The following is a 7,500-nucleotide window of genomic DNA, read 5'->3' as shown; positions in this document are numbered from 1 at the left end:
GGGACGGATTTCGGGAAGCGTGTTTTTTGCGGGATGGATTGTTCTGCTGCTGTTATGATTTTATTTTCTATTTTCGCGGCGAGTGATTCTGGAGTTGAGGTTTCTAAGGGGGGTGGGTCGTTTGTAGTTTTGTTGGAGAGACAGTGGTGAAATTTGTCCCAGTCTGCTTTTTTAACGTTGAACCTATTGGTTCTGACTGGTCGGCTAGAAGTGTGGAATAGTTGGATGGAATAGGTTATTAGACTGTGGTCGCTCGTGGTCGTACTGTCATGTACCGACCAACACCTGATTTTGTCGAATGAGTTTGCACACGCTAGAGTGAGATCAATGTTAGAAGTTCCTCTAGGTGTGTTGAATGTGAAGGTTGCGGAAGGCTTATTAACTACGAAGAGTCTGTGTTGGGAGATGAAATCTTCCATTGTCTCTCCTCGAGGATCTGTGCGTTTGCTGAACCAGAGGGGGGAGTTCGCGTTTGAATCTAAGCTAATTATTATTTTATGCCCCTTGAGAGTTGTAATTGCTTTATCTAGGTGGGCTAAGTATGAGTCTATGTTTTCGCAAAATTGGAGATACGCGTTGATTATGTAGAATCTGTCGTCTTTCGTGCAGATTTCTACGCATGTGCAATGGGTGTTGCTTATTTGTGCGATCTTAAGGGCTTCTATTTCGGTGTTGAAAATAACTATTGCTGATTTAATTTTGTCCGCGGTAGAGATTTTTGAAAAGCGTTTTTTGTCGGTTATGATTTTTGTAGTAATTCCGAAGCCTGGGATGGAGTTCGCGTTACTGTAGGGCTCCTGAAGCAAGAGTATATCTATCTTTTTGTTTGTCGCTATCTGTCTGAGTTCGTCAGTTACTGTCTTAGAACCTCCGGCGTTTATTTGTGCTACTTTTAGGATTCGCGTGCTACTTGTGTTGCGTCTAGTGGATACTTGGCCTATTTTAAGGGTGGGCATGGATTGGGAGTGGTTAGGTTTATAAACCATAATCCGTGCGAGCGAGGACCTGATTTATAGCAGCGATGTATGCCGGACATTCGCTGTGGGTGACAGAGTGGGTGGCGGGTTTGCCGGTTTTCTGGCAATTATGGCAGCAGGACGGTTTGGCCTTGTTTGGGCATGTTTTGAAAGTGTGGTCTTGCTCGGCGCAATGACCACAAATGTCTTTCTCGGCGCGGCAGTATTTCGTCGTGTGACCGAAGCTGTGGCACTTGTAACAGCGGGTCGCCGCGATGTAATCGTTGACGCGGCAACAATTCCATGCGACGTAGACTCGCTCTTTCTTGACGAGGATGTCGCGGGCCTGTTTAGACACTTCTAGAATCCAGTTGCATCTATCTCTGTTTTTGTCGCCTGATTTAAATGCGAGTTTGATCTGTTGGGAAATAGATTTTTCGGGGCCGTCGAGATTCTGGTTGACGATAGCCTTAAGTGTGGCTTCGTCACTCTCGAGTTTCGGGACGTCGTACAATATTATTCTGGGATTTTTCTTTAGCGGGGCTCCTACTATTAGGCCGGCAGCTTTCAACTGCGCGTTGCCTTGAAGGGTGGTTAGGTCAGAATTTTTAGAGGACTCGACTAGGATCCCGTTGCCCTGGATCCTCCTGATGCTCTTTATTTGCAATTTGTTCTCGGAAGGGGAAACGAGCTTCAGGACTGCTTCCTTGGTCTTCTCACTGGATTCGAAGACCTTGGGATCCTGTGGAAGGATCGTGATCGCGCTAGGAGGGTTCTGTTTTAAATTTGAAAGAGCCGCAGTTTTGGAGCGGACTCCGACTCTTTCGGCGTAGGTGGTGGGTCGGGAGGGTTCTTTCGAGACTTGACACTTTTCAGTGACTGTCTCGAGGGTCTTGCGCTGCATTTTATTTTCGGAGGTGATGGCGTGGATTTGGCCCTCGAGGTTACTGCAGCGGAGGAGGGACGCTCCAAGGATACTTTGCAGTTTCGCGAGTTTACTGGCGATAAACTGCGATGCTTCGGGATAGAGACCGTTGTCCTGGTCCATTAAGAAGTTCAATAAGGCCATTGAGACCTTTTCGGATTTTAAGCGAAGTTCGTTCGCGGTGAGATCGGGGGAGGGAGTGACGGCGGCCGTCTTGCTGCTGTTGTTTTGCGGATTGTTGGGGGCAGGTGTGACCGGGGGCGGAGAAGGGGCTTCGGATTTTCTCCGGGTTTTGGGGGGCTTTTGAGAGGGCACGTTGGTTAGCGGGGTGTCAGAGTCTAATTCTGCGTCGGAGACTATTCTACGTTTATTTTTTCTGTTGCGTTTACTTACTTTGATGTAGCCCTCTGTATCGGATGTATCGGCTTCCATCCTGTCTGTTGTGGTCGGCTGGCGAGGTGGTGGGTTTGTCGGCTGGCGGTTGGCTGCTGGGCTGGCGTCCAGGTCGTCTAGGAGTTGCACACGGATTTTTTTCTTCGGATTTTTGGAAACTCACACGTGAAAAATAATGTACGTATCAAGAAATTTGCGCGTAACTAGGGACGGTTGCTAAGGAGTTTTCGCGGAGGAATGTACTACAGGCCGAGAGACCGTTACTTTTACCGTTAAGCGGTACCGTTACCTGGCCGGCGACCCTTGTAATCCGGGACGGCGCAGGTAGTCAAAATTTACGGACGCGAACAATTTAAAGTAAATGTTTATGCTTATAACTTTTTTAACGTTAAAACAATCAACAAATGAACTGCACAAGGTTGTTGTTGGTAAAAAACACTGCACGTTGATACAAAAAATTTTTAATTTTTGTCACTTTTAAACTACCGTTTACGAAACGACGCGGATTAACTTCGGAGCGACTTGTCGCACGTCCGTTCACCACGGCGGTTGAGAGCGGAGTCAGTAGATAGGGACAGATGGGAATCTCGTTAATCCATTCATGCGCGTCACTAATTAGATGACGAGGCATTTGGCTATAACATTTGTTAGGCGAGTTGTATTTCGCAACAATATTTCCAGTGTATTTTGCTTGCGGCCCGCTGGTAGGCATACCATTTATATGATAAATCGACGCTATTCAAAAGGCGTAGTAATTAGTGACGCGATGTAAATAAAACTAAAGAAATAATTTTTTTTTTTTTTAATGGATTAATACAACAATTTATAATAATGGATTAATATAACAAAAGAATCAATAAAACTTTTTTTTTTTTTTTTTTTTTTTTTTTTTTTTTTTATTATTATTGTAGGAATTGATTTTATTTGCGCGAGGATGTTCAGAGCGGGTCCGAGTACAACCCGTCAATGCACGCGGATGTTATGTCGCGGCCTCCTCCACACAGAGCTCATGAATTGCCGGTGGATAGATACACCCCATTGTAGGGCGGTAGTGCAAATAATTTGTTTCAGCCTGTGTGATAGACCAAACTCTCTGATTATATCATCGTTGGAATCAAGCCAACAACCACGAGCGCCAACCACGAGCGGCACTACCTCCACATGAGACACGCGGTACGTATTTTTAATCTTTTCGACTAGATCCGGTGTACTGTATTTGTCCTTTTTGATATTGTACGCATTTAACAGTGATGTCTGTTTAGTCTCGTAGGCTACTGTTGTTTCAATTACATATGCGGTATCATTGTCTATTGTTATCAAGTCTGGTACGTATCTATTTTCTTTGGTAGTAAAACGGGGAATTTGTTCTATCTTGGTTTTTGTTTTTTCGATTGCAGTTTTGATTATTTTGTTCACATTGTCATGTCTATTGATGCGTGTATAATGCGTAACCGGACATCGCTGTAATATATGGTATAAGGATTCGCGTGTCCCTGCGCAGGATGGATTGCGGCAATCAGTATCTTTCATATAGGGGGCTCCCTTGGTGGGGAGTAACCCAATCCTTAGGTTGATTGCTCCGATGTAGTCTCGACCCTTCCAGAAATTAGGTGGGTTGTATATCCACGAAGATAAACCTGGGGTCATCAGGGCGAGACCAGAGCCTAGCGCGGAGCGATGGAGTTGCTCGGACCAATGTTTACGAATCATTTGTTTAGATGGTGTCGCGATGCTCCCAAGGATATTGTTGAGCTTTCGCATTATATGTTGGACTATCGAAGATTCCATAACGCACTGTATCTCGCTGTCGCCACGGGCTCTCAAGCGCTCCAATCGGCGTAAGTACATAGCGGCAATGTGGATTGTAAGCGATGGAATGCCTAGTCCACCGCTGCTTAAAGGAGCATGTATATATGGAGTTGGTGTGGTAGTTGGTAAGTGTAGTATATTTTTTACAAATTTTATTATGCAATTATCTATGTACTTTAATTTTTTTTTGTTTATGTCCATTGTTTGCAGACTATGGTGAAGACGAGGAATGAGGTACCTGTGCAGTATGTTCAGTTTCTGCCATGGTTTTAAAGGACTAGTTTTAAGATTTTTGAGCATGCCTTCAAGCTTTGATGGGGATGGAGAGATAGCACCGCGGTATCTATATACATGGCCGAGGTATTTAAATTGTGACGCGACACCCAATGTTGGGATCGGGCTTTTATTAATTTGGGCCGCGTATCAACTACGAGCCTTTTCGTTCCAGGGACGCGTAGATTCTGTAAGATGGCGCATTTAGATGGGTTCACTTGCAGCCCGTGTTTGTGGAAGAATTTCTCGACGATCCGGATATTACTTCGCATCGCACTGGGAGTGGGAGCCACCATCACGATGTCATCGGCAAAAGCTAATGCCCGTATCCTGGTGCCTCCCACATCAACACCCTCACACTCATTAAGTTGTATCATGAGCTGGTCTAGCACTAAATTAAATAGGAAACCGGACATGGGATCACCCTGCTTCACGCCGCGTTTTATAGGTATAGGATTGGATCGGGATCCGTGGCATTCGAGTATTGTGGTTATGTCGTTATAATTGTTTTCGATGTATTCTATTGTATGAGCGTCTACGTTTTTTCTGATTAGTGCGTCTATTATTGAAATGATGTTAACAGAGTCAAATGCTTTAGCTAAATCTATAGATAGTATAGTGAAAGGTTTCGATTTTTCGCGGCTTAATTTAATTAGTGTTTGTAGGATGGTACTATTAGCCATTATCCCGTCGGTTCTCGTGAAGCCTCTTTGCGTGTGAAACAGAGGTATTTCATTCTCAAGGCGCGACACGATGATTTTATTTAGTAGGCGCAGTATATGACTTGAGATGGTTATGGGCCGCCATTGTTTTGGGTCCATCAAGTCGCCGGATTTAGGTAACAGTGTTGTTCTGTTCGATCTTAGCACAGAGGGTAACGTCTTCATTCCCCATACAATATTCAATAGTGCACACAGCTCCTTGCGTGGCATTTGCCTAAGAGTCGATCGATCAATTCCGTCGGTGCCTGGAGCGGATTGTTTCATCCTGGTAAGTTGCTCGTGTATCTCGGTCGGTGATATCGGATTTGAAAGGTTGATATTACTATTGGTATCTGTTTTTCGCTTCTGAGGTTTCCATTCGACATCCTTGTGTTCAAATAGTTTAGAATAATATTCTTCAAATGATTCTATCGTCGGAGATTCTGTAATGTTGAGTGGGTTTCCGGTAATTATATGCTCAGCCAGTTGGGTTGGGTTTTTGTTATAGAGTTTTTGGAATCTGGCGTAATCAGTCGCTATCCTTTTAGCGCGGTTGCCTTTTCTTTTATTACTTTCATTGCATTTATTGCTATGCTTGTTCTTTTTACTGTTATTTTTATTCTTGTTTTCGTTCTGATAGTTATTTAATTTATTTTTATTATTTTTATCGTCTATTGTATTTATAAATCTGTTGTTGCTTGTATTGTTTTTATTGTATTTATTATTTTTATTTTGTTTATTGCTTTTATTATATTTATTTTTCTTGTTACTAGTTTTATGGGTTTTATCTACTGAGTTACTATTTTCATTGTATTCATCGGTTTCATCAGCGAGCGAAGCAACATATGATGTTAAGTTTTCTATGTATTGGTCCATCATTAACATAGTGTCTTCAGAAGGTGTGTTAGACAGGGCATTTTCAATAATTTCTGCCATGTGATGGCCTACTTGTACTTTAAGTTCAGCCAGGATGTTGCGTATATCATCAGGTATAGTTGTACTGTGCGGAGATGATGTCGCTTCGCGTGTGTCGATGTCTCCGCGCGCGCGAGGATCGTCACATCTGGTTAGCAGCACCCGCGGCACCAACGGGCAGGTACTCAAGATATTGGTCTGGCCCGCCTCGTCGAGGGCTTCACTGAGGTATGATTTGTATTTTTCTTTTTGTCTTAATTTTTTAATACCGTCAAAAGAGCGGCCGGATTTTTCTGATAGAATTTTAATTATTTCTTTTCCTAATAACTTTGCATTTTTAGTAATATCTATTTCATCGTGGGCTATTGCTCTGATCTCATCATCGGTATATTGAGCCCTCGAAGAAGCGAGGCGTTTATTGTGGAGATCGAGATCGGCGGTATTGTAGTTCTCGATGTGAGTCCTCCGTTGATGTTGGCGTAATCCGGCGTATGTCTCATACGTATTTTTACAGGTCTCACACGTATAACCATCGGCCTGCGGAGGAGGCGCATTACATCGCCTTTTGTGTTGGGCGGCGCTGGCAGCGGTACGAGCGCTCAGATCGGTCCTACAACTCGGGCATAAAAACGTATTGTCTAAATCGAGAGCCTTTTGAACAGCATGGTCGTCGTCGTTTGAACCCAACGAGCTATTTGCTCGCTGGGGAAGGGAATCCACCCTTGCTGTCGCCACTGCTTGGGACCGACAGCGTCCGAGGCTTGTTGTCTTATGTTTTGGTGCAATATATATTTGCCCCGAAGGGCATGAACTCGGAGGGCTGCAAACCCCGCGAGTCCATACGGCTTACGCCAATGGATCGGCCATCTCGTTAGCTCGGACCAGGCATACAAATGGTCCTTTTTCCGGCGCCACGTGACCTTGCCTAAGGGTCGGACGTGAGATTGGCCTTGGGTAGGGTTTCCAGACGACATGGCGAACGAAGATGTTCGGTTCGCCATGCCCTGACCCCGCTACCCCAGTCAGACCGGCACGTCGTGTCGCACAGAATTTAGCCGCAATGCACTGAATGGACAGGTCCAAACAATACATCACGTTACCGTCGGGAACCACGAGGAGGTACCTGTGCGACTAGGACGGGAGAGGCTAATGGACCTAACAAGAGGTCTATATTACGCATCACCGTCCCGCGGGAGGCCAAGGCACGGGACCGAGCTCGGATCCCAGCCACGAGAGCCGTTCACCTCGCCCAGGCCCGGCACGTCAGCCAGACCCGCTTCCCGACCAAGCCCGACACGCCCCGCTCCTCAGAGCCAATCCTTATCCCGAAGTTACGGATCCAATTTGCCGACTTCCCTTACCTACATTAATCTATCGACTAGAGGCTCTTTACCTTGGAGACCTGCTGCGGATATGGGTACGAACCGGCGCGACACCTCCACGTGGCCCTCTCCTGGATTTTCAAGGTCCGAGGGGATGATCCGGACACCGCCGCAACTGCGGTGCTCTTCGCGTTCCAAACCCTATC

This window comes from Megalopta genalis, unplaced genomic scaffold (assembly GCF_051020955.1).
Source record: "Megalopta genalis isolate 19385.01 unplaced genomic scaffold, iyMegGena1_principal scaffold0155, whole genome shotgun sequence".
Classification (NCBI taxonomy): Eukaryota; Metazoa; Arthropoda; class Insecta; order Hymenoptera; family Halictidae; genus Megalopta; species Megalopta genalis.
Note: the sequence above shows the minus strand (reverse complement) of the source record.